The 27,979-nt window shown below is 37.9% G+C and overlaps 1 protein-coding gene across 3 annotated transcripts in view; it reads left to right on the top strand.

Annotated features, from left to right (window-relative positions):
• The first annotated feature begins 5,694 nt into the window (after positions 1 to 5,694).
• RLIM (ring finger protein, LIM domain interacting) overlaps positions 5,695 to 27,979 on the top strand; it is a 37,050-nt gene continuing 14,765 nt past the window's right edge. The window contains exons 1-2 of one of the 3 annotated variants that reach the window (XM_007123818.4): positions 5,695 to 5,904; positions 7,729 to 7,792. The gene's annotated coding sequence lies outside the window, so the exon portion shown is untranslated. Of the gene's footprint in view, positions 5,905 to 7,728; positions 7,793 to 7,856; positions 7,964 to 27,979 lie in introns of those variants that run through there. The other 2 variants (XM_007123817.4, XM_055081669.1) reach the window with 2 other exon arrangements.

The following is a 27,979-nucleotide window of genomic DNA, read 5'->3' as shown; positions in this document are numbered from 1 at the left end:
CCATTGTGCTGCTAGGAATGAAGGCAATTGTAATCTTTTCTACTAATCTAAGGTGAATATACAAGATGTTCTTAAGGCTTTCAGGTTAAAAATATCTTCCACAGATGGTAAGGAATAAAAGGGATTTACTCTTATGCTTGTGTGCTTCACTCCCTAATCTTTCATTTATTTTTTTTAACATCTTTATTGGAGTATAATTGCTTTACAGTGTTGTGTTAGTTTCTGCTATATAACAAAGTGAATCGGTTATATGCATATATATATCCTCCTTATCCCACCCCTCTAGGTGGCTGCAGAGCACCGAGCTGATCTCCCTGTGCCATGCAGCTGCTTCCCACTAGCTATCTATTTTACATTTGGTAGTGTATATATGTCAGTGCTACTCTCTCACTTCGTCCCACCTTACCCTTCCCCCTCTCCGTGTCCTCAACTCCATTCTCTATTTCTGTGTCTTTATTCCTGTCCTGCCCCTAGGTTAATCAGAACCATTTTGTTTTTAGATTCCATATATATGTGTTAGCATACGGTATTTGTTTTTCTCTTTCTGACTTACTTCACTTTGTATGACAGACTCTAGGTCCATCCACCTCACTACGAATAACTCAATTTCGTTTCTTTTTATGGCTGACCTCAAATATTTTATAAATATAAACTTGTGGCTGACTTCCTAAAAAGTGTTGCCTGGGCCCGTACAATGGAACCAACACATCAGCTTTAGCTTCCACATATCTTCACAAAATGACTGTAGATGAAATTACATCCTCAGGATGCCTCCCTTCTAGACTGTGAACTTCCTCAGGACAGAGACTATATCTTTTATATCTGTAACCCCAAGACCTAGCACAGTGCCATGGTACACTATAAACATTGTTGAATGAATGACAACTGCACAGTGCCATGGTACACAATAAATATTGTTGAATGAATGACAACTGAATGAATAAGGGAATGAATGGATTACTGATTACCTTTCAGTTGTCTCTTCTCATCCTGCTATCCCCTTCCTCAAGGCAAACTGAAGAAAACATTTAAAATCCATTCATATCTTGAATATTATTATGAACTCCTAAAGAAATGACCTTAAGCAAAATAGAAGTGCTAAGAGGCAGATACTGGTTTTCTAGTTAATTGATTTTGATCAGTAATTCTTATGCAAAAAATTTTAATAAAGACATTAGAGGCAGCATCTAGACTAAATAAATATATATTTGGGTGGTGTCACTTTCTAAAAACAAAACCAGTTTAATTTCTTAAAGATAAAGGAGTTTGGACCCTTAAAATAGTAAATAAATCCACCATAAAGAAAATGCAGTCACAAACACATAGCAGCCATAAAGATCTTTTAAAAAACAAACAAAAAAACCCTTCATCAGATCATTTTTAAATGATCCCTTTTTAAACCTCTTTAACAACTTCCCATTGCTTTTAGGATAAGATCCAAAATCTCTAATTTGAACTATAATCTAACTCATTGATTCATTCCAGAAATATTGATGAGCGTCTATTAGTATTTTAGGCTTGGAAAATACAGTGATGAAGCACTGGGGCAAAGCCTCAGTTCCCACAAAACTTTACACTGGGAGCGGGCCAGTGGGAAGACTGACAGACTATAAACATAGAAATACAATCAATAAACATCGTAAACAAATAGACAAGATAAATTCCAATGTGATGAGTGCTATGAAAAAAATAAAATAGAATGATTTTCTAGAGAAAATGAGCTACTCTTTCAGTTTCCCAGGCTCCATTTTCTCACCCCAGGAAATCTGTGCAGGTTATTCCCTCAGGGCTCCTCCCTTATCTTCCTTCTTTCCCTAACCATCATTCTTCCTTCAGCTCAAGTCTCAGCTAAAAATGGCAACTCTATGGGTTAAATATTCCTTTTATATACCCGTCCCAATGTACCAATATGTTGTCTCCTTTGTAATGTTCATTACATTTATGAGTATTTGGTCAATGTCTGTCCTGCCACAAGGGCAGGGTCTTCTTGTCTGTGGTCTACTGATCTATTCCCAGCCACCAGCTGGGAAATAAAGTAGATGATCAATCTACAGTAGATGATCATCATATAATAGGTGATCAATAAATTTTGTTGAGTAAATGAACAGAAGGAAAATTCTTTTATTATTTTCCTGTTAAGGAAGGGATAAAAATATGTGAACATCACACATATGTAAAAAGCACATGGGTGAGAAATGCAATTAGACTGAAGAGAAACTCAATGAGAATTATTCAGTGGGTTGCTTCCCTGGGTTCTAGGGTGGCACTGAATGCCATCATGGGATAAATTGTTTTGAGAAGAAGTCATATCCTAGGTGTTGGAAGTAAGCAGCCCCTTGGTTATAAAAGAGCATGGAAGAGTACATGGGAGGGAGAGAGAGAGAGAGTGAGAGAGAGAGAGAGTAGAAAGAAGGGAGGCAGAGGGGGAGGGAGGAAGGAAGGAAGGGAGGAAGGAAGAAGGAAGAGTAGACTTGTTGAAGCGTGGAAGGAGTAAGCAGATGGGGAGATGCTCTTTCTTTTTATTTTCAGATTCAGACAGACTTTTCTTTTAAAATAAAAATAGCCCCTCCTCCCAATACCAAGAAATACATGCATATTGTAAATATTCAAGACAATACAGAAAGAGGTAAAGAATTAAAAATGACTAATAATCCTTTCACATTTTATTTGCATGTATATTCATCTAGACTTTTTTCTATGTATATTTACACATATCTTAATATAAAAATAGAATAATACATGCTATTTTATAAATTGTCTTTTTATTTAAAAACATATTTCCAGATCTACCTACTCATTTCTAATGGCTATGTAGGAGTCCATTATGTGGCTGCACTGTATTTAACTAATTATTGTTGAATAGTTCTTTTTTCTGATTTTTCAGTATTTCAATATTATACACCTCACTATGATTAACATCTTTGTACGTTTATTACGTATATTTTTGAAAACTTGTCCATTTATTTTCCTTAAAATAAATTTCTGTTTGTGGACTTGTTGGTCAAACAATATAGATATTTAGGCTTTTGATACGTGTTGCCAAATTACCTAAAAAAGGTTGTATCAGTTTGTACCAGTAGCATATACGTGTGCCCATTTCATAGTATCTTCATCAACACTTAATATTATAAAACTTTTAACCTTTGACATTCTGATAGGCAAAAAAGAGATATCTCTGCTTTTATTTTTATTTCTGATTATGAGTGAGGTTGATTACTCTGATTAATATTATCATATGCTTATCAGCCAAATATTTTCTCCTTTGAATTGTCTATTCATGCCCTTTGCACGTTTAATTGGGGTAGTTATCTTTTAAAAAAATTATAATAGCACTTTATAGACTACAGATCTTCCTCAATTTACGATGGGGTTACGTCCCGAGAAATCCATCCTAAGTTGAAAATATCCTAAGTGGAAAATGCATTTAATACACATAACATACCAAACATAGTTTAGCCTAGCCTACCTTAAACATGCTCAGAAGACTTAAATTAGCCTACAGTTGAGCAAAATCATCTAACACAAAGCCTATTTTATAATAAAGTGATGAATATCTCATGTAATTTATTGAATACTGTACTGAAATACAGAATGGTTGTGTGGGTACAGAATTGCTATCAGTGTCTGGGTTGTTTACCCTCATGATGTGGCTGACTGGGAACTGCAGCTTGCTGCTGCTGCCCAGCATCACCAGAAAGTATCGTACTGCATATCGCTAGCCCAGAGAAAGATCAAAATTCAAATCTGAAGTACAGTTTCTACTGAATGAGTATTGCTTTTGCACCATAGTAAAGTCAAAAAATCGCAAGTCGAACCACGTAAATTGGGGACTGTCTGTAGTGATACTAGCCATACATGCTTATCACATGTTTATAATATGTAGCATTTTTGCCAATTTCTTTTATCTTTTTATTTTATTATAAACCAGTACTACCCCTTAGCTGTCATATGGAAATTATTTTTCTCAGTTTGTCATTTGTCTTTTAACTTTATTAACCTTGTGTTTTGACATTCAGAAGCTTTACTTTCATTTATGAAGTTGTATTTAACAGTAATTTCTTTTATGGACTTTGTGTCATGTTTAGAAAGTCCTTCCACCTCCCCAAGGCTATGGACATACTCACTTACATTTTCCACTTCTTTTATGATTTTATATTTTACATTAAGCCACGTTTGTCTCAAGAATATGTCAAGGAGTGGCTAATGTTATTGCCATGATCTCAATATCAGGCTTAATAGCAATTGCAGGCCACTGAAGAACTCATTTTACACATTCTAGGTAAAAGTTCTAGTATATGACATGTAATATAAGACAAAAGCTGAGTAGAGACACAATACCAAACTCATATTCCCATACTGTCAAAAATGACAATATCAAGCCTGTTGGAAAATTGAGCATGGAAGTATGAGGGATATTGTGGTTGTAACCGCTTGGAATGAAATATATTTCTGGCTGATGAAATGGCCGTCATGCCGAGGCCAGCACTCTATCAAAAAATATTTGAGGGCCTACTATGAGTCCGCTGCGGATATAACAGTGAACAAAACAAACAGGTTTACTGTTCTTAAGGGGGTGGGGTAAACAAATAAATAATATATTTTCAGATGAAGTGCTCTAAAGAAAATTAAGCAGGTAAGGGGACGGGTAAGTTGTTATTTCAGATAGAGTGGTTAGGGAAGTGTTCTCTGGGGAGGTGACAATTGAGAAAAGGTACAGTTGTAGAGGTGGGAACAAGTTTAGTTCGCTGGAATAATACTAAGAAAGCCAGAGTAGCTGGAGTGTTACCTGAAAACACAGAAAACAGAAAAATGGGGGAAAAAAACAGGGACACACCCTAAAACCGTGGTTGTTTTTAACTGTGAAAACGGGAGTTGGATGCTGGGTAGCTCATTCTCTACCTTCCTTCACGCATTACCAAGAAAGGCCTTCCTTAACCGCCCTTAAATTCCAACCTTATCAGATTTTCCCACCGTTTTACAGTCACCGCCCTCTTCCAAGGATTTCAGAATTACCATCTCAGAGAGGCCACCTCTGACCACTCTTTAAAACTGCAATTCCCGTTTGCCCCCACCGGGCGTTCTCCCGCCCACCTTCCCCCGCTTTTTCTCCCTAGCATTTATCATCAATTATATATATGTTATACATATATATACACATATATATAGTAATTATTGTCCCTCGCCCAAGTAGACTATAAAGACCCATGAGAACTGGGACTTTGGTCTGCTTTAATTTCCGCTGTATCCCCAACATCTATAATAGTGCTTGACACTACAGCTGGCGCTCGATTAATGTCGAATAAAAGTAGGATGCTGTATTAACCGGTCCGGGCTAATTGTGTGAATCGACGTCAGGTTAGACTAGTTTCGCATTTCTCACTCTGAAAAGGGTTTCCAGCAGTCAGACGGTGACGTCCTCCAGCTTTCAAAACGGGAAAGCCAACGTTCCCACAATTCTCAGAACGCGAAATTTCTCGCCACAATTCAAAATGGCGGAGGAGGGTGGGGCCTGTCACATGGTGGGCGTCACAGCGGTTTTCCTTTTCCAGGCCGCGGCCCGCCTTGCCGCGTCGTCAGCCGGCAGCCTTCTCCTCCCACCGAGCCTTTTCGAGGAATCGCCTGGGATTGGCTACTCGGCTGGGAGTCGGGTTGCGGGGCCCGGACGCAGCATCATCACTTCCTGTTGTGGGCAAGCGTTTCCTGTCGCTGCTTGGTAACAATGGGGAAGATAATGGCTGCCTGAGCAACGTCTCCGAGCAGGCGCTGGGCTAGAGGCGGGTCTCAACCAGCGACTCATCGGAGGCGGGCTTGAGAGCGGCGGTAGGGGAGGCGCGCAGGAGCCCCGGCGGCGGCGGCGGCGGCGGCGGCCGGACCGACCGAGTCGGATCCCGACACTAAAACCGAGTAAGTGAAGCCTTGGGAATCCTCTGAGAAATGGATGGAGAGCGAGAGGAAGACAGCGGAGCTGCGGTTACTGCGTTCTCTCAAAATGGCCTGAGTGGCGCATCGTGGCGGAGGCTCAGCGCCGCCTCCGGACCCCAGGCGCAGGTTGCTGCGGGGGGCTCCGTGGCGTAGTCGCCGCTGCCATTTTAGTTGGGTGTATGGCCGACAGGCTCTTTGAAGAAGGGGAAGGAGGTGGGAAAGTACTTCCTCTCCGTGGCCGCTGGAGCCGCGGCCGGGGCCCTCCAGAACCTTAAGAATTTTGGGGAGGCAATTTTCGAGTGTTGGCTTCAGGCTTGAGAATCTTTGACCGTCTCAGCTTTTTCTCTCCTCGGTTCTCTGGAGACTTCCCTCGCGTCCTCCTCCCCCCCCTCCCTTTTACATGGCGGGCTTGGGTTTAGGAAATGGGGGAAAAATCAGGCTGCTCTAAGATGCTGAGAACTCGTGGGCCTTTATATTTCCCAGGATTTGCAAAACCCCATTTTGAGCCCTTCTGCAGGGCACTATCAATTAGGCGCCCCCTGGGGCCACGATGACATCTTCCCTGAGGATCTGAGGCAAATGTGGTTTACTCCCTTGCTCGAATAACCCTGGCATATCCTTTGGCAGATATCACTGCAAGGATCCCCCCAAAAGGGAGGGAAAAGCCGTTGCGTGTTCGTTGTTTTTTCCTGGGTGAGGGTGGGAATTGGGCCAAATGATTTTGAAGTTAATTTCCGTTCAATCCGTGAGCAACCCAACCCATCCCCCCTCAAAAAAATGCCTAAGGGTCTCGGCTTCTGCGGGCGGTACCTGCCACGTACGCCATAGCTTTAGTAACTAGTATTAACCGGTTGGGCTTCTGCTTCCTGAATACTCAGTCCCTTTTTCCCTTATGCTGATTAATTTCAAGATGGAGGAGACAGCCACGTTCCTTCCCTAGACAGTTGCACCATACTTATTCCACAGGTTAGTCCGGGATTCTGAGGACTAGCAGGCTTGTTATTTAGGTCATTCTTTAGTTTTGGGGCAAGAGGAAGCATTTATATCAGGTTGTCATCCACTGTTTGCAAGGCCCCAGAATAATTTTTTTCTGGAAATAAGGAGCCCGCATCTCCTGAATCAGAATTAACCGCAGTGGCTTTGGATGACTGAAGGGAGGAAGAAATAGACATACTATTACTAATCATTTTTTTAATTCTTCTCCTTATTAAAGACAGAATACTTGTATCACCCCATCAGGTACATTATGTCCGTCCTGGATGGCTTGAGAGCAGGCAGGCACACTTATCGCTCCCCCAAAATCGGTTTTCTAAGTTGTAAAAATAAAGTACCCAGGAAGACCAATCTAAATATTTTTTAGTTGGATTTTACGATACTCTTACTGAAAAAATGTTTTTCTTTAGCCTAAGATGTCCTGATGATCTTTCATACTTTAGTTACTGCCTTAGGCTAGTGTAATGTGCCAAATAAGTTTTTGGAAGTAACTGAGAATCTGAAAATAATTACTGGTCTGATGAGAAAAGGGCTATTTTAAGTAATTTTATATTAAAAGGTAGATTGGCTCTCGGCCTTTAAAGGCTATCTTATATATAACATATAAGATTCCTGGTTCCCTCTGACCTTCTCAGTCTCCCCGAATATCCTAATACTAATGTTGAGTTACATTGGGTTGTGGTGAGTGTGTGTGTATGTGTGTGTATCTGTATCTAAAATATATAGGATATGTATTTTTTTAGGATGTGTCTGTTTCAAAGAAAATGTCTATCTTATAAAAGAGGAAGAATAATGGATTCTTTTTTTTTCTAGAGCAGAGAGTGAAGAAAACTAAAATCCAGTTTATTGTATTACAATACTATGTCATAACAGTCAGGTAATTTATTTTTTGTTGCGTCTCCTGATGATTTATGTGTAGAATGCATGTTTAAAAATATTTATTCTGTTTTGCAGGCCCTGTAATTGGATGGGCTTATTTGATATATGTTAGTTGGTCTTGGGCAGTCTTCATGATCAGAGTGGATGTTTTTCACTGGGAATTCAAAAGGTAGTGTTCCTGAGTAGCTGGAACCTCATTAGTGCTGAATCTGTCAATTTTTTTCCTTTAAAATAACGTTTGAAATTTACCAGTACCTGTATGGAACAGAAAAAACAATACAGAAATTTGCTGCCTTAAATTACTGTTGGAATGAGATGAGTATAAATAAATAGTGTTTAAATGTTTATTGAATAACAAAATGAATTATCAGCAGACTGTATTACGGGAATATAATCTCATTATTTTGTGTGACATTCGACTTTTTTCCTTCAAGGTCCAAAAAGTCATAAATGATATGTAATACTCTAATTGGTATTAACTCCTTTCATCATCATTGTTAAGGTAGCCACATAATTTATTGCCCTAGCCAGGATGCTTTTAAGAGCAAAAGGGACATTATTAATAATGCATCCAGGTGCAAACCTGCATTGTCCCAGGCAAACTGCGATGGGTAGTTAGCCTAAATTCATAACTAATTTGTATTGAATACTTATGTGCTAGGTCCTGTGCTTCACATGCATCATTTTGTATTCCTTACAGCAAAGCTTCATGAGGATGTTACCTATTTTACAGAGGTAACTGAGTCTTAAAGGAGAGATTAGGTAATTTGTCCTCAATTACATAGCTAATAAGTGGTAGAGCCCCCATTTTAACTCAGGTCTGTCTGATGCCAAAGTCACTAAAGTTTTATGTCTTTAGAGTTAATTGCTATCTAATTAGATTGGAAATGCAAAGAAAATGAAAGGTTGTAATTTTTAAAATCTATAGGTTATTTGCATCAAAAACTTTTGTTAAAGGAAATTTGCTTTATGAAGCAGGTGAGACTTATTTAGCAATTACACCCTCTTTTGGTCTGTCAAGGTTCCTGTTTCAGCTGTTACTGCTTGTGATAAAGTTTGATAAACTTAATTTAAAATCAGAAATGGCTTTAAGAAATAACTTAATAATTAAGTCATATCTAGAAATGTTAGGCTGGTTGGTGAACATGTAGTGAGGACTTAAATAATACAGTAGATCAAATGAAACATCTGCATTTATGGAATTATAATGTGTATATTACTTTTCCCAAAGCTCTAGCAGATTGGGAAATAGAGCAAACCACTCACCAACCTCCTGTTCCCTTGATTTACTGTAAAGTAGGTAACAAATTAGAAAGTAAAAAGTCCTCTGTCAAACCCAGACCAATCAGGTGCTAGAATTTTGGGCCACTGACTAGGGCTGGGACATGTTTTTCTTTTGTAAGTCTAATTCCTTAACATTTCTGTATAACAGACATTTCCAAAACCTTATGGCACATTGATTTTAAAAAGTGTCCAGCTTACATGATCCTTTGACATTTTGATACCCAGTGTAAGCAGTAACACTTCTGTGCCTATTTTTCCTTCGTTATTTTTTTTTCCAACCTGGAATATGGAAGTTTCCCAGATAATCAAGCAGTTCATTTTAGATGTAAAAATCTTGACAATCTTGAACAATTTGGGAATATATTTGTGAACTTGTGGTTTTGCTCTTGAAATATATACTTGATATTTTTGCTGTAGATATTCTTGTATTTTAGTGCTTCAACCCAAGATTTTAATTTCATTAGTCATAATATCACCGACATATGTGGGAGACAAATATCTGTAGACAGTGCACGGTATGTATGTAGATTTGTGGACCTCTTGCAATAATTTCACTACTACAGGTTGGGCTGCTGTTAGAGCATTTGCATGGTGATGAATATGATACTTTCTGTGGGGGAGAGGAGATACTTGTGTTCAGTGTTTTCAATTTTTTCTGGAATGAAAACTAGTCTCTTTCCTCTTGTTCTTCATTTGAGTGTATGAAGAAAGGATTTAACTCTTAATTACAATTTTCATTTTTTATTGACCAAAGTTTCTGTTAGTGTCAATTACATCTAAAGTGACCATATAATTTATCCAAACTGGGACACTTAGGCATGAAAGAGGGCCATATTAATAATTACTACAGGACAACAGTTGTAGACTGCTACTCTTCTGCACAGACTGGGGATATATGGTCACCTTTGTCACCATTTCTGTGTAGGAGCACTGGTTCAGGGATCACAGTTGTCAATGTGTTTGGTTCTGTGACACAATATCGTTTTCCTCAAACAATATAGCAGTCATTTGTATTTGTGTAGATAATATTTTCTTTTTTGGTCAAGTGATTTTAATTTTAAAAATTGACTTCACTCTTTTAAATAGTTCATTTTTGGTGGAAAACTTATTTCTTAAAAAGTAGTACTTTACCAATTAACACCAAAATTGCCAGTAATCAGTGACTTTTACATTAATAACTTAAAAATAAACACATGAATCTTTTGGGTTTTTGAGTCATTTTTTGACTTCTTGAGAATAATGAGAAGTCAGAATTGAGTTAGTGTGAATGAGACCAAATTCTAATTTAGTGGCATAGCTTGATAATAAAAGAGCATGAACTGGGTTGAACTGGGTAATTGAAGATTAAATTCAGTGTCTAAAGTACTTGAGTGAATTGAAATGTCATTATAATGGTTTCTTTTTTTAACTAACTTGATCCTGTGAATTGGCAGCATTTGGCTTGGTCTCCATCCTTTGATTTGTTGACATTCTTAATATTCTTTCGGTTTAACTGTTTTAGAGGGTTGTTGTAAGTCAGAATTGTTTGTGAGCTGCAGACTTCCTGCCAAGAGATTAGAGACATGCTGAATCCTTTTTTTCCTGCTGTCCTTTTCAAGTGGTAAAGGTAGAAGAATATAAACCAGGCTAAGCTAACATTGCCATGCAGATATTTTATAATCCCATTTTGCTCTAGTAGTATCAGCAGTGGTGGAGGCCTTAGTAGCATCCTCTGATAGGCCAGTAATGGAAATGATCAACAAATTGTGTGGGTGGTGAGAGGTACCATGCAATAAGTAAAGGCAGTGAAACATAAACCCTGCCCTGTTTTTTAAAGAGGAATGCTTTATATTTCTTAAAAAAAAATAAGATAGTCATAAAAAGAGATAGAAGTGTATGAGTGAAATAGCAGTAAGAAAAGCACAGCTTCTAAGCTTACCTCCTAGTTATTCATGTTGTTTCTTAAGCTTTATTTTTCTGACTTAGTATTGTAATATGATGCAGGTTATATCTTATTCATAGTCACAGATTCATAGAATTGGAAAGGTATCTTGTAGATAGCTTAATCTAGTACTCTAATATTGATGGAGATCCTGAGACACAAAAGGTTAAATAAATTGGCCAAATTTACATAGTTAGTTACTGTTACAGCCAAGACTAGAACCTAGTATCCTCTCTTTTTCCATTTTCACAGAGCTGAATTCCACCCTGCTGCTCATAGAATAAAAAAGCTATCTGGTAATCAACCTTTGATTTGTCTGCTACAAATGCTGTAAAATTTTAATGAAACATTCTCTATAGGAAGAATTCCCAACACTTTTGTATATAACTACATATACGATGGTATTTTATTTTCATGACCTCAAATTCAGCAGTTCTTTGTTATTTGACCTTTTTTGTTTTTAACTATAGTGAGTATTTTTCATTTTGGTGACGGTATTATTGAGCTGACATTTTCGTTATTCACAAGGCTTGCATGTCATTAATTCTCATCTACTCTATGAGGTTCTTAATGAAGAAGCTCTGTTGCAAACAGAATAATGTTTGTCCTCTTTTCAGTATGACACATTTTTATGTTGGTACCTATGATTTTTTTAAGTTGGCATGTTGTGCTTTAGAACACTATTGAGTTTTGGAGCTTGTATGAACACATCCAAAAGGTGATGATGCTCAAGGTATAATACTTTAGTAGTTGGTTGATATTAGGTTACCTTGATTCCTCCCTCCCACCATACCTTTTTGTTTTTAAAAAGAGGTTATTTCTTCCAGACTTAATAGATGTGGCTTATTTTAAAACTGATATTCGCACAAGCATTTGAATTTCAGAATTCAGTTTTTTAAGTCTGTTGTTTTGTTAACGATATATTTTAGTGCCTTAAATCTTCTTAATTGATGCAGTATGTCCATTGAATATAGTATGCGTGTGCTTATACTTAGCACCAGGTCTACTGACCCATTAGTACTGAACAGTATGTTTTAAGTGACTTTTTGCCCTAACATTATAACAAAATTACATTTTTTAAAGATTGGTGTACGTGGAGAATTAAATGAAATACTTTTAGCAGTGGTTAGAAACATAGTGATCTGCATAATTTATATTAATATATGATAATGACTATAGGAGAATTGGAGATCACTAAAAATGCTTTAAAATTCTCAAGGTGAATAAAATCTGCTTTAAACTCCCTAGTTACAGAATAAATCTCAGGTTTGGTTTTCTTGCTGGCTTTTCCTCCCCAGAATTAAATTTACCTGACACAGTCATACATTTATTGACCAAATGAGTAGTTTTTGAAATGACTGGGCAAATTTTCTAATTTGGCTGCTTGTGTTCCAGGAATGGATTTGGATATATTGGCACACAGTACTCTGAAAGAAATAAGGTTAATAAAATATGTTATTTATCCGAGGGGCAACTCTATTTAAAACAAAAATACTAAAAGTTGACTTATTTAAAAATAAGCCCTGCTGGGTTCAGACTGCTTATAAAAGGTGTTTTGTCATTTTGGAAGTTTTCATACCGGAAATGAACATGGTCTAAAAAGCTCATAGTGAGGTTGAATACATTGGACATGCCTATTGGGACTAAAGGAATGTATTTATTTAAAGTTTATAGTCTTGGCATATATTGGGAGGCAGTTGTCCATTTAGTGAAAAGTTGACTGGATTTGGAATCAGGAGGCCTGGGTTTAATTACTGCCTCTTTCCACTTAGTAAGCACATGGCCTTTGGTAAGTCACTTCCTCTGTCTGTGCTTCTGTTTTTTATCTGTAAAATAGATTTGATGATTCATACTTCATAGGATTGTTGTAAGGCTTCAATGAAATGTAGGTGAAAGGGCTGTATGTACAGGTATTGCTTATAACTAGGAAGAGACCTAAGTGATTTAAGAACAGTTACACATTTGTTCTCTTGTTTTATTGGTAAGCTTTCCCAGAAATATTTAAGTTTAAAAATGCCTGATGCTAACCGTATATACTCAATCCAAAATTTCTGACTTGTGCACATGAATATTATAACTGAGTATAAGGTAACTAAATAAAAAGATTTAAAATCTTCTCTTCTATGATGATAGAAGGAGCCTGGGTGAGGGGGACAGTGGGGATTCTTTTTTTCTCTTACATAAGTTAAACTGGAAATGTACCACAATGTTTTTCACCACAGAGTAGAGTCTAGAGACCCATTTTATTAACATAATTCTTCACTGATCTTTTCACACCAAAATGGAGAGAGATCTGTATTTTATCATTTGGACTGCAGTCTCCTGACATCTTTGGCATACTTTAACCTTTAAAATGTTAGTTTTCACTTACCAAACAATAGTGACGTTACATCTGTCGGGCTGGACTGAACTTGCGGTTTAGAATTATTACATTTTTTTCATTTTTATACCACTTAGGTAGTGAAGGGACTGCTTAAAATGAGACCAGGTTCATTTGGATGAATGTTAGTAAGATGATTTTACAAGGCATTTGAGGGCATTGCTTACATTCAGGATTTCCTTTTCTTTGAAGATGTATTGATAATTACTTCTAGTCCAGGGGACCTCGGCAGGTGTTACAGCCGTAACTGACCCCTTAAATGTCCATACAAAGTAGAGATGTCTTGCCAGTGCTGGAATCTCTTGACCACCACTCCCAACCTAGGGGAAATGCAGAATGAGGCAGAAAGAATGAAGGCTTTGGGCGAAAGTAGGGGAGCAAATTGGCTTTTTCTCTCCCTGTGCCCTAATCAACTACAAGAAACAGACTGCATTTTAAATGGAAACCTATACCTTAGCAAAAACATTGTGTTTTGTTTAATGAAGCCTTGCCAGTTTGGTTGCAATTTTGAAATAAATGAGTGCGTTGCAGGGATGCCATGTGGGGAAAATATTTTCCTTTATTTTCTCTGGTGTTGGCAGGGGGAAAGGAGAGCAGCGTGTTATTATGGAAGTAATAGTAATTTGGATTTGTTCACATGTTGCTTTGTGAGTGTGTCTCGTTAAAATTTTGAATTAAAAAGTAAAATTAAACCAAAATAAAAATCCCTCTTGAATAGAATAAAGTAACCTCTAAACTCATCAGGTGGGAGCTATTTAGGATTTAACAGTCCCTAAAATCACAGTGTTGGGAGGGTTTTGAATGGAGGTATGATTTTTTTTTGTCTCTAGTTTCCATGTAGGAAATGTTAGAAATTCTAGAATGTCAAGAGTGAACTTGAAGATTGGTGAGTGTAGGAAAGAATCATCTATCCCATGTGTTTTTGTAGAGTATTCATTATTTTTTTTTAAGTTTTATTTATTTATTTATTTATTTTTGGCTGCATTGGGTCTTCGTTTCTGTGCGTGGGCTTTCTCCAGTTGCGTCGAGCGGGGGCCACTCCTCAACGCGGTGCGCAGGCCCCTCGCTGTCACGGCCTCTCCCGTTGTGGAGCACAGGCTCCAGACGTGCAGGCCCGTTGCGGAGCACAGGCTCCAGACGCGCAAGCTCAGTAGCTGTGGCTCACGGGCCTAACCACTCCGCGGCATGTGGGATCTTCCCGGACCAGGGCACGAACCCGTGTCCCCTGCACTGGCAGGCGGACTCTTAACCACTGCGCCATCAGGGAAGCCCTATTATTTTATTTTTGAAAAATGTAAAGGAGATGCATAAATAGTGGGTTTATAGAGCATAAACTATACATTGAAAACACTTTAAAGCTCTTTCCATATGTGGGGTTTCTGTCTTACAGATTCTTTAAAGCTGCACTGTCCAATATGGTAACCTCTAAGCACATGTGGCTACTGGACACTTGAAATGTCACTAATTAACTGGAACTGAACTTTTAAGTTTCTTTAATTTTAATTAAGCTAAATAAAAAACTGAAGCAGTGTAAAATTTTTCCATTAAACACAACTTTGTTGTTTCATTAGGACTACATTTCACTTTAATGAAGATTTAGCATCCAACTTGAGATGTGCTGTAAGTGTAAATTACACAACAGATTTCTGAGACTTAGAATTTTAAAAAAGAATATAAAACATCTTGTTAATTTTTATATTGATAACATGTTGAAATGATATTTTGGTTATGTTGGGTAAATAAGATATTAATAAAATTAATATTTCAAAAATATAAAAGACCATGTAAGGCAGGAAGTGACACTAGTGGTACAGACAAATGCTGTGTGCAGAGATGGATGAAAAAATTGATAGCTGAGATAGTAATAGCTTCTTAGGTGGTAAGATTTCATTAAACCTTGAGGCGTGAGGGAAATGGGGAAAGACTAAGCGGGGGGCTGAAGGAACAGCATTAGTAGAAGTGTGAAGGTAGTAAAGCACAAAGTGTGTTGGAGGGAGGGGATGGGGCAACATAAGTGGATTGGTCTTACCAAGAAAATGTTATAACAAAATTGTGCCACTGGGAATATGTGGCTTAGTATGACCCTAGGCCCAGCATAGAAAACCAAGGGACTATCCATCCTTAATGACATTTTAGTCCAAAGGGTCTTCTGAAGTCAGTCTGTTCAAACTCGCACCTAATAAGGACAAACTCCCACCTAATATCTAGCCTCTGCTTGAATATTTCCAGAGATTGGTAATAGCTTGCTTCAAGAGACTGGTTATGTCTCCACTTTTAGACAATCTTATTTGTTAGACTATTAAAAGAATTATCTGCTTCCATATTTCTTCAACTCTTGGCCCTAGTTTGACCCTATGGTTCTGCTCTCTTTCATGTTATAACTCCAAATATTTGAAGATGGTAATCATGTCCATTTTTAGTCTTGTTTTCAGGCTAGACACCTCCAAGTAATTCAACCATTTCTTTTCTTTTTTTTTTTTTAATTTATTTTCTTTGGCTGCGTCAGGTCTTAGTTGCAGCATGCAGGGTCTTCGTCACATCATGCAGGATCTTCCTTGCAGTGCGGGCTCTTTGTTGTGGCACGCGGGTTCCAGAGCACGTGGGCTCTGTAGTTTGCGGCACGTGGGCTCTCTCGCTGAGGCGCACGAGCTCAGTAGTCGTGGCATGCGGGCTTAGTTGCCCTGCGGCATGTGGGATCTTAGTTCCCTGGCCAGGGATCGAACCCACTTTCCCTGCATTGGAAGGCGAGTTCTTTACCACTGGACCACCAGAGAAGTCCCTCAACCGTTTCTTTTATGGTATTCCCTGGCTTCTCACCATCTTGATCACTCTAGATACTTTCTTGTGTTTGTCATTGTCCTTTTGGAGGTATTTTAAATGTTTCAAATACTCCACATATAGTCTGAAGAGCAAGTTGCACTGGCACTGTTACCTACTTTTATCTGAACACTATGGCCTGGGAAAACAACATGTGACTCTTAGGTTTCTTAGCAGCCAGGTCAAATGGTCTTTTTATTGAGCTTTTGTTAACTAAAAACTTCAGGTCTTCATGTGAACTCACCAAGACAGGTTTTTTTTCCCCTATTCTGTAATCTTTTTTTTTTTTAATTATTTTTGGCTGTGTTGGGTCTTCGTTGCTGCATGCAGTCTTTCTCTAGTTGTGGAGAACGGGGCAGGTGGCTACTCTTCGTTGCTGTGCGTGGGCTTCTCATTGCGGTGGCTTCTCTTGTTGTGGAGCACGGGCTATAGGCGCAAGGGCTTCAGTAGTTGCGTCATGCGGGCTCAGTAGTTATGGCACACGGGCTTAGTTGCTCGGCGGTATGTGGGATCTTCCCAGACCAGGGATTGAACCTGTGTCCCCTGCATTGGCAGGTGGATTCTAAACCACTGCACCACCAGGGAAGCCCCCCCAATTCTGTACTCTTATTATGGATTTCTTCAGTTTGCTAACCCTTAAAGTGTTTATGGTAGCACATTTATCATCATTTTGTTGATTTCAGCTCATCTTCACAGCCCAGAGAATTCAGAATATTTTTTATCATATACATACATCTTCATTGCTAACTCCCAGCTTTCAGTTGTCTGTAGATTTGTTTAGCATGTCTTTGACATGGTTCTTTTTAAAATGCTAAAGACAGGGCTGTTTGCAGGTTAACATTGCTCCATAATCTTTGAGAGTGGTATTTAACAACTGTGAATCTGTTAAATTGTATTGTCATCAAGCTCCTTGCTACTCAGACTGATCATCAGCATCACTTGGAGGCTTATTTAAAATGCACGCTCTCAGGCCTCACCCCCAACCTACTGAATCAGAATCTGTATTTTTACAAGATTTCCATATGATTCGTTTGTATGCTGAAGTTTGGGAAGCACTGATCTAGTCCACATTTCTCCGTAACGATAGGATGCAAAACCTTTTCAGACTCTGTACAGAAACCAAGCTAGACGAGTCGGCAGTATTATCCTGATGTCCCTATCAAAGAGTTTCTCAGCCCTGACTGCACAATGGAATTATCTGTGGAATTTTTAAAATATCACTGTCTGGTTTGCCCCAGAGAAAGCTCCCCCAGGTGATTTTAATGTGAGAATCTTGTAAAGCAAGTTGTATGTGAAAGAAAACTATGTAAAGCAAATGAGGTTAATTTGGCAGTGAATTCCACTTCTGGTGAACATATTTCTTCTAGGTGTTTGCAGTATATCTGATAGTCTATTGCAGAATTTCCCCCTAGGTTTCTCATCAGATTTTGCTGTGCTATAGCTTATAGACGTCACTTTCTTTGAAGATTACATCATTTAGCATCTCTCCTGTTCTCTGTGATTTCTCAAAGATTATTATTGGAAATATTGCAGTTTTGGCTCTTGAGTCTCTCTGAGAAATTTGTTTTTTCCACTACTTCCAGTTGGAAGATGATTCTCCGTGTTGAATAAAATAGAAGTTGAGTGCCTCTACCTACCATCTTCTGTTAATATACCAACCCCCCGACATGCTTAGTACAAGACTCCATTCTTCTTTCAGATTTTGTTTTTCAAAGCCATTTAAAAAAAATCTTTCCCATACTTCTGAAAGTTTCTGTTCCTTGTGGGCTTTAACCTCCCTGGCACTATTAAGACATGGTGCCATTCTTGTAACAGTCCTTGGTATGTGAGTTTTCTGTTATCTTTGGTTCATGTTCTTCAAATGTCAGAACTTATCAGATGTTTTTCCCTTCTTTGAAAGCTTTACATTTTTAAAGCCTTTCAGCCCTACTGAGTTGTATATTTTTTTTGAATTTTATTCATTTTTTTATACAGCAGGTTCTTATTAGTTTTCCATTTTATACATATTACTGTATATATATCAATCCCAATCTCCCAGTTCATCACACCACCACCACCCCCCGCCACTTTCCCCCCTTGGTGTCCATACGTTTGTTCTCTGCATCTGTGTCTCTATTTCTGTCCTGCAGACTGGTTCATCTGTACCATTTTTCTAGGTTCCACATATATGCATTAATATACGACATTTGTTTTTCTCTTTCTGATTTCGCTCTGTGTGACAGTCTCTAGATCCATCCACGTCTCTACAAATGACCTAATTTTATTCCTTTTTAGGGCTGAGTAATGTTGCATTGTATATATGTACCACATTTTCTTTATCCATTCATCTGTCAGTGGGCATTTAGGTTGCTTCCATGACCTGGCTATTGTAAATAGTGTTGCAGTGAACATTGGGGTGCATGTATTTTTTAGAATTATGGTTTTCTCTGGGTATATGCCCAATATGGGATTGTTGGGTCATATGGTAATTCTATTTTTAGTTTTTTAAGACACCTCCATACTGTTCTCCATAGTGGCTGTATCAGTTTACATTCCTGCCAACAGTGCAAGAGGGTTCCATTTCCTCCACACCCTCTCCAACATTTGTTGTTTGTAGATTTTCTCATGATGCCCATTCTAACTGGTGTGAAGTGATACCTCATTGTAGTTTTGACTTGCATTTCTCTAATTAGTGATGTTGAGCAGCTTTTCATGTGCTTCTTGGCCATCTGTATGTCTTCTTTGGAGAAATATCTATTTAGGTCTTCTGCCCATTTTTTGATTGGGTTGTTTGTTTTTTTAATATTGAGCTGCATGAGCTGTTTATATATTTCAGAGATTAATCCTTTGTCCATTGATTCGTTTGCAAATATTTTCTCCCATTCCAAGGGTTGTCTTTTCATCTTGTTTGTAGTTTTCTTTGATGTGCAAAAACTTTTAAGTTTCATTAGGTCCCATTTGTTTATTTCTGTTTTTATTTCCATCACTCTAAGGTGGATCAAAAAAGATCTTGCTATGATTTATGTCAAAGAGTGTTCTATCCTGTGTTTTCCTCTAAGAGTTTTATAGTGTCCAGTCTTACATTTATGTCTCGAATCCATTTTGAGTTTATTTTTGTGTATGGTGTTAGGGAGTGTTCTAATTTCATTCTTTTACATGTGGCTGTCCAGTTTTTCCAGCACCACTTATTGAAGAGACTGTCTTTTCTCCATTGTATATCCTTGCCTCCTTTGTCATAGATTAGCTGGCCATAGGTGTGTGGGTTTATTTCTGGGAATTCCCCCAGCTCTGTTTTTTTCCCCTCAAGAGTGCTTTGGCTCTTCGGCGTCTTTTGTGTCTCCATACAAATTTTAAGATTTTTTGTTCTAGTTCTGTGGAAAATGCCATTGGTAGTTTGATAGGGTTTGCATTGACTCTGTAGATTGCTTTGGGTGGTATATTCGTTTTCACAGTATTGATTCTTCTAATCCAAGAACATGGTATATTTCTCCATCTGTTTGTATCATCTTTAATTTCTTTCATCAGTGTCTTATAGTTTTCTGTATACAGGTCTTTTGTCTCCTTAGGTAGGTTTATTCCTAGATATTTTATTCTTTTTGTTGCAGTGGTAAATGGGAGTGTATTCTTAATTTCTCTTTCAGATTTTTCATCATTAATGTATAGGAATGCAAGAGATTTCTGTGCATTAATTTTGTATCCTGCAACTTTACCAGATTTATTGATTAGCTCTAGTAGTTTTCTGGTGGCATCTTTAGGATTCTCTGTATAGTATCACGTCATCTGCAAACAGCGACTCTTTACTTCTTCTTTTCCAATTTGGGTTCCTTTTATTTCTTTTTCTTTGCTGATTGCCGTTGCTAGGACTTCCAAAACTATGTTGGATAATAGCGGTGAGAGCAGACATCCTTGTCTTGTTCCTGATCTTAGGGGAAATGCTTTCAGTTTTTCACCATTGAGAATGATGTTTGCTGTTGGTTTGTTGTATATGACCTTTACTATGTTGAGGTAGATTCCCTCTATGCCCACTTTCTGGAGAGTTTTTATCATAAATGGTGTTGAGTTTTGTCAGAAGCTTTTTCTGCATCTATTGAGATAATCATGTGGTTTTTATTCTTCAGTTTAATATGGTGTATCACATTGATTGATTTGCGTATGTTGAAGAATCGTTGCCTCCCTGGGATAAATCCCACTTGATCATGCTGTATGATCCTTTTAATGTGTTGTTGGATTCTGTTTGCTAGTATTTTGTTGAGGATTTTTGCATTTTTATTCATCAGTGATATTGGTCTGTAATTTTCTTTTTTTTTGTAGTATCTGTGTCTGCTTTTGGTATCATGGTGATGGTGGCCTCATAGAATGAGTTTGTGAGTGTTCCTTCCTCTGCAGTTTTTTGCAAGTTTCAGAAGGATGGATGTTAGCTCTTTTAATGTTTGATAGAATTCACCTGTGAAGCCATCTGGTCCTGGACTATTGTTTGTTGGAAGGTGTTTAATCACAGTTTCAATTTCATTACTTGTGATTTGTCTGTTCATATTTTCTATTTCTTCCTGGTTCAGTCTTGGAACGTTATACCTTTCTAAGAATTTGTCCATTTCTTCCAGGTTGTCCATTTTATTGGCATAGAGTTGCTTGTAGTAGTCTCTTAGGATGCTTTGTATTTCTGCAGTGTCATAACTTCTCCTTTTTCATTTCTAATTTTATTGATTTGAGACCTCTCCCTCTTGCTGAGTCTGGCTAATGGCTTATCAATTTTGTTTATCTTCTCAAAGAACCAGCTTTTAGTTTTATTGGTCTTTGCTACTGTTTCCTTTGTTTTATTTCATTTATTTATTTTTTTTGAATTTTATTTATTTTTTTATACAGCAGGTTCTTATTAGTTATCCATTTTATACATATTAGTGTATATATTTCAATCACAGTCTCCCAATTCATCACACACACACACACCCCGCTGCTTTCCCCCCTTGGTGTCCATACGTTTCTCTACATCTGTGTCTCAATTTCTGCCCTGCAAACCGGTTCATCTATACAATTTTTCTAGGTTCCACTAGAACCTAGAAAAATGTATATGCATTAATATACGATATTGGTTTTTCTCTTTCTGAATTACTTCACTCTGTGTGACAGTCTCTAGATCCATCCACGTCTCTACAGATGACCCAATTTCGTTCCTTTTTATGGCTGAGTAATATTGCATTGTGTATATGTACCACATCCTTGTTTTCCATTCATCTGTCGATGGGCATTTAGGTTGCTTCCACGATCTGGCTATTGTAAATAGTGCTGCAATGAACATTGTGGTATGTGACTCTTCTTGAATTATGGTTTTCTCAGGGTATATGCCCAGTAGTGGGATTGCTCGGTTGTATGGTAGTTCTATTTTTAGTTTCTTAGAGAATCTCCAAACTGTTCTCCATAGTGGCTATATCAGTTTACATTCCCACCAACAGTGCAAGAGAGTTCCATTTTCTCCACACCCTCTCCAGCATTTGTTGTTTGTAGATTTTCTGATGATGCCCCCTTCCAACGGGTGTGAGGTGATACCTCATTGTAGTTTTGACTTGCATTTCTCTAATAATTAGTGATGTTGAACAGTTTTCATGTGCTTCTTGGCCATCTGTATGTCTTCTTTGGAGAAATGTCTATTTAGGTCTTCTCCCCTTTTTTTGATTGGGTTGCTTGTTTCTTTAATATTGAGCTGCATGAGCTGTTTATATATTTTGGAGATTAACCCTTTGTCCGTTGATTCGTTGGCAAATATTTTCCCCTATTCTGAGGGTCGTCTTTTCATCTGGTTTGTAGTTTGCTGTGCAAAAGGTTTTAAGTTTCATTAGGTCCCATTTGTTTGTTTTTGTTTTTATTTTTATTTCCATTACTCTAGGAGGTGGGTTAATAAAGATCTTGCTGTGATGTATGTCAAAGAGTATTCTTCCTGTTTTCCTCTAAGAGTTTTATAGTGTCCTGTCTTACACTTAGATCTCTAATCCATTTTGAGTTTATTTTTGTGTATGGTGTTAAGGAATGTTCTAATATCATTCTTCTACATGTAGCTGTCCAGTTTTCCCAGCACCACTTATTGAAGAGACTGTCTTTTCTCCATTGTATATCCTTGCCTCCTTTGTAATTGATTAGTTGACCATAGGTGCGTGGGTTTATCTCTGGGCTTTCTATCCTGTTCCATTGATCCATATTTCTGTTTTTGTGCCAGTACCATATTGTCTTGATTACTGAAGCTTTGTAGCATAGTCTGAAGTCAGGGAGTCTGATTACCCCAGCTCCTTTTTTTTTTGCTCAGGACTGCTTTGGTTATTCAGGGTCTTGTGTCTCCATACAAATTTTAAGATTTTTTGTTCTCGTTCTGTGAAAAATGCCATTAGTAGTTTCATAGGGATTGCATTGAATCCTTAGATTGCTTTGGGTAGTATATTCATTTTCACAATATTGGTCCTTCTAATCCAAGAACGTGGTATATCTCTCCATCTGTTTGTATCATCTTTAACTTCTTTCATCAGTGTCTTATAGTTTTCTGCATACATGTCTTTTGTCTGTTTAGGTAGGTTTATTCCTAGGTATTTTATTTTTTTTATTGCAGTGGTAAATGGGAGTGTTTCCTTAATTTCTCTTTCAAATTTTTCATTATCAGTGTACAGGAATGCAAGAGATTTCTGTGCATTAATTTTGTATCCTGCAACTTTACGAAATTCATTGATTAGCTCTAGTAGTTTTCTAGTGGCATCTTTAGGATTATCTATGTATAGTATCACATCATCTGCAAACAGTGGCAGTTTTACTTCTTTTCCAATTTGTATTCATTTTATTTCTTTTTCTTCTCTGATTGCTGTGGCTCAGACTTCCAAAACTATGTTGAATAATAGTGGTGAGAGTGGACATCCTTGTCTTGTTCCTGACCTTAGAGGATATGCTTTCAGTTTTTCATCATTGAGAATGATGTTTGCTGTGGGTTTATCATATATGGCCTTTATTATGTTGAGGTAAGTTCCCTTTATGCCCACTTTCTGCAGAGTTTTTATCATAAATGGGCATTGAATTTTGTCACAAGCTTTTTCTGCATCTGTTGAGATGATCATATGGTTTTTATTCTTCAGTTTGTTAATATGGTGTATCACATTGATTGATTTGCGTATATTGAAGAATCCTTTCCTCCCTGAGATAAATCCCACTTGATCATGGTGTATGATCCTTTTATTGTGTTGTTGGATTCTGTTTGCTAGTATTTTTTTGAGGATTTTTGCATCTATATTCATCAATGATATTTGTCTGTAATTTTCTTTTTTTGTAGTATGTGTCTGGTTTTGGTATCAGGGTGATGGTAGCCTCATAGGATTAGTTTGGGAGTGTTCCTTCCTCTGCAATGTTTTGGAAGAGTTTGAGAAGAATGGGTGTTAGCTCTCTTCTAAATGTTTGATAGAATTCACCTGTGAAGCCATCTGGTCCTGGACTTTTGTTTGTTGGAAGGTTGTTTTGTTTTGTTTTGTTTTTGTTTTTTTTGCGGTACGCGGGCCTCTCACTCTTGTGGCCTCTCCCGTTGTGGAGCACAGGCTCTGGACACGCAGCCTCAGCGGCCATGGCTCACGGGCCTAGCTGCTCCGCGGCATGTGGGATCTTCCCAGACCGGGGCACGAACCCGTGTCCCCTGCATCGGCTGGCAGATTCTCAACCACTGCGCCACCAAGAACGCCCTGTTGGAAGGTTTTTAATCACAGTTTCAATTTCGTTGCTTCTGATTGGTCTGTTCATATTTTCTGTTTCTTCCTGGTTCATTCTTGGAAGGTTATATCTCTAAGAATTTGTTCATTTCTTCCAGGTTGTCCATTTTATTGGCATAGAGTTGCTTGTAGCAGTCCCAGGTTGCTTTGTATTTCTGCTGCGTCTGTTGTAACTGCTTTTTCATTTCTCATTTTATTGATTTGAATCCTCTCCCTCTTTTTCTTGATGAGTCTGGCTAATGGTTTATCAATTTTGTTTATCTTCTCAAAGAACCAGCTTTCAGTTTTATTGATCTTTGCTGTTGTTTTCTTTGTTTCTGTTTGATTTATTTCTGCTCTGATCTTTATGATTTCTTTTGTTCTGCTAACTTTGGGTTTTGTTTGTTCTTCTTCCTCTAGGTCCTTTAGGTGTAAGGTTAGATTGTTTATTTGAGATTTTTCTTGTTTCTTGAGGTAGGCTTGTTTTTCTATAAACTTCCCTCTTAAAGTTGCTTTTGCTGCATCCCATAGGCTTTGGATCATTGTGTTTTCATTGTCATTTGTCTCTAGGTTTTTTGTGTGTGTGTGTGTGTGGTTTGCGGGCCTCCCTCTGCTGCGGCCCCTCCCGTTGCGGAGCACAGGCTCCGGACGCGCAGGCTCAGCGGCCATGGCTCACGGGCCCAGCCGCTCCGCGGCATGTGGGATCCTCCCAGACCGGGGCGCGAACCCGGTTCCCCTGCATCGGCAGGCGGACGCGCAACCACTGCGCCACCAGGGAAGCCCTCTAGGTATTTTTTGATTTCCTGTTTGGTAGCTTCAGTGAGCTCTTGGTTATTTAGTATCATATTATTTAGCCTCCATGTGTTTGTGTTTTTTACGTTTTTTTTCCCTGTAATTGATTTCTAATCTTATAGCGTTGTGGTCAGAAAAGATGCTTGATATGATTTCAATTTTCTTAAATTTACTGAGGCTTGATATGTGACCCTAGATGTGGTCCATCTTGGGGAATGTTCGTGCGCACTTGAGAAGAAAGTGTTGTAATCTCCTGTTTTTGGATGGAATGTCCTATAAACATCAATTTAATCTATCTCGTCTGTTGTGTCATTTAGACCTTGTGTTTCCTTATTAATTTTCTGTTTGGATGATCTCTCTATTGGTATGAGGTGTTAAAATCCCGTACTAATATTGTGTTACTGTCGATTTCCTCTTTTATAACTGTTAGTAGTTGCCTTATGTATTGAGGTGCTCCTATGTTGGGTGCATATATATTTATAATTGTTATATGTTCTTGGATTGATCCCTTGATCATTATGTAGTGTCCTTCCTTGTCTCTTGTAACAATCTTCATTTTAAAGTCTATTTTATCTGATATGAGTATTGCTACTCCAGCTTTCTTTTGATTTCCAGTTGCATGGGATATCTTTTTCCCTCCCCTCACTTTCAGTCTGTATATGTCCCAAGTCTGAAGTGGGTCTCTTGTAGACAGCATATATATGGGTCTTGTATTTGTATCCATTCAGCGAGCCTGTGTCTTTTGGTTGGAGCATTTAATCCATTCACATTTAAGGTAATTATCGATATGGTATCCCTCCCTTCCCTCCCTCCTTTTTTCACTGACTTGAGTCTTTCCTTGACCTCCCAGGCTAAGCTTATAGCTTCTTTCTCTGTTTAGGAGGTTGGACTAGACCTCTAATGACCCTTCCTACCCAGAGATGCTATCCCTTTAGTGTCGTGTGTGTGTGTGTGTGTGTGTGTGTGTGTGTGTGTGTGTGTGTGTGTGTATAGCTTTGTTTCCACCATTTGTCCTAGGGTTAGTCCAACCCGCGCTGAAAAGAGATTCATTGACTCAGGCATCCTTAATCACTGTGCTCCTGTGATCTGGCTCCATTTTCTTTATTGTTAATGGGTTTGTTTTTGTAAGTTCTTTTCTTCTCATGTGTTTCCCACTTTTTAGCATTTGTTGTAGAGCTGGTTTGGTGGTGCTGAATTCTCTTAGCTTTTGTTTGACTGTAAAGCTTTTGATTTCTCCGTTGAATCTGAATGAGATCCTTGCTGGGTAGCGTAATCTTGGTTGTAGGTTCTTCCCTTTCATCACATTAAATATATCATGCCACTCCCTTGTGGCTTGTAGAGTTTCTGCTGAGAAAGCAGCTGTTAACCTTATGGAAGTTCCCTTGTATGTTTTTTGTCATTTTTCCTTTGTTGCTTTTAATAATTTTTCTTTGTCTTTAATTTTTGTCCATTTGATTACTGTGTGTCTCGGCATGTTTCTCCTTGGGTTTATCCTACCTGGGACTCTCTGCGGTTCCTGGACTTGGGTGGCTATTTCCTGTCCCATGTTAGGGAAGTTTTCGACTGTAATCTCTTTAAATATTTTCTCGGGTCCTTTCTCTCTCTCTCCTCCTTCTGGGACCCCTATGATGCGAATGTTGTTGCATTTAATGTCCCAGTTGTCTGTTAGGCTGCCTTCATTTCTTTTCGTTCTTTTTTCTTTATTCTGTTCTGCAGCAGTGAATTCCGCCATTCTGTCTTCCAGGTCACTTATCCATTCTTTTGCCTCAGTTATTCTGCTATTGATTCCTTCTAGTGTATTTTTCATTTCAGTTATTGTATTGTTCATTTCTGTTTGTTCTTTAATTCTTCTAGGTCTTTTTTAAGCATTTCTTGCATCTTCTCGTTCTTTGCCTCCATTCTTTTTCCAAGGTTCTGGATCATCTTCACTATCATTATTCTGAATTCTTTTTCTGGAAGGTTATCTATGTCCGCTTCTTTTAATTGTTTTTCTGGGGTTTTATCTTGTTCCGTCATCTGATACATAGCCTTCTGCCTTTTCATCCTATCTTTCTGTGAATGTGTTTTTTTTTTCCACAGGCTGCAGGATTGTAGTTCTTCTTGCTTCTGCTTCTGAGTTGTATTTTTTATAAATTATTTTCAGGAATATTTATTGATCTTTCACAAGTGGACTTTGTCGTGTTGTTAGTGTTCAGAATATTAACTGCTTAATGTTAGCCAAATGTGGTTTTCTTTTGTTTGAGAAATTATGGCTGAACTTTTTCTTTTTCCTTTGTGCTTTTCTGTATTTTTACAAATAAGCTGTGTGCTATTACCAATACTAAGTTGTTACTTAGGTATATATGGGAAATTTTGGCTTCCTTTTGTTTGTTTTTTTGATTGCCTGGCCCATATAACTTTTATGAGTGTTTTATTTAAGCTCTTGATTTCTAGTCTTCTTAAAGTTTCAAGTTATTATGAAAACAGTATCTTTCAGAAATTTATATAGCTCACTCTTACCAAAAGTAAGGAATCTTAGTTATGAGGTTAGGAAACTCCAAAAATATTGCATCTCCCTCCCCTTCCTTGACATATTTATCTTATTTGTTTAAACAATGATAGAGTAGTTCTAAAAAAAATGATCTAAGAGAGACAGTGGGGAGAGCTAGGTGTGCCCATGTACAGCCTAAAATTTGTTTAGACTCATCAGACAGTTAGAGAGACTTCTTTATTTTTATATCTGAAAGAGGGTTTGTTTTTATTTTTCTCTAGTACTGACTTGTAAACATCCAGGTACTTCATGTGTTGTGTGTGGGATTAAATCCTAGTACCAATATAGATTACCTCTTTTCTACAAATCATATTTTCATATGTTTATGGAATTAACTTTTATTTTGTCAATGTGAACTTCAATAAGGTCAATCTGAGGTTGGAAGGAAAAGAATTAGAGAATGAAATTTTGTTTGGATTCTTAGTTTAGATTGTTTACTACCATTGTTTTTTCATTAGAGTGGTTAATGAGTGTGTGGAGGTCTGCCAATATAGTAATTATCTAAGGCTGTACAAGTAGTGAATGACAGTTAAGAGGTTTTGGCTAAACAGACACATGAAAGGTTGCTCAATATCACTAATCATTAGAGAAATGCAAATCAAAACTACAATGAGGTATCACTTCACACCAGTCAGAATAGCCATCATCAAAAAATCTACAGACAATAAATGCTGGAGAGGGTGTGGAGAAAAGGGAACCCTCTTGCACTGTTGGTGGGAATGTAAATTGATACAGCCACTATGGAGAACAGTATGGAGGTTCCTTAAAAAACTAAA

The sequence above is a fragment of the Physeter macrocephalus genome, chromosome 21, assembly GCF_002837175.3.
Source record: "Physeter macrocephalus isolate SW-GA chromosome 21, ASM283717v5, whole genome shotgun sequence".
NCBI classification, from domain to species: domain Eukaryota; kingdom Metazoa; phylum Chordata; class Mammalia; order Artiodactyla; family Physeteridae; genus Physeter; species Physeter macrocephalus.
Note: the sequence above shows the minus strand (reverse complement) of the source record. Positions and strands in the feature narration are given on the sequence as shown.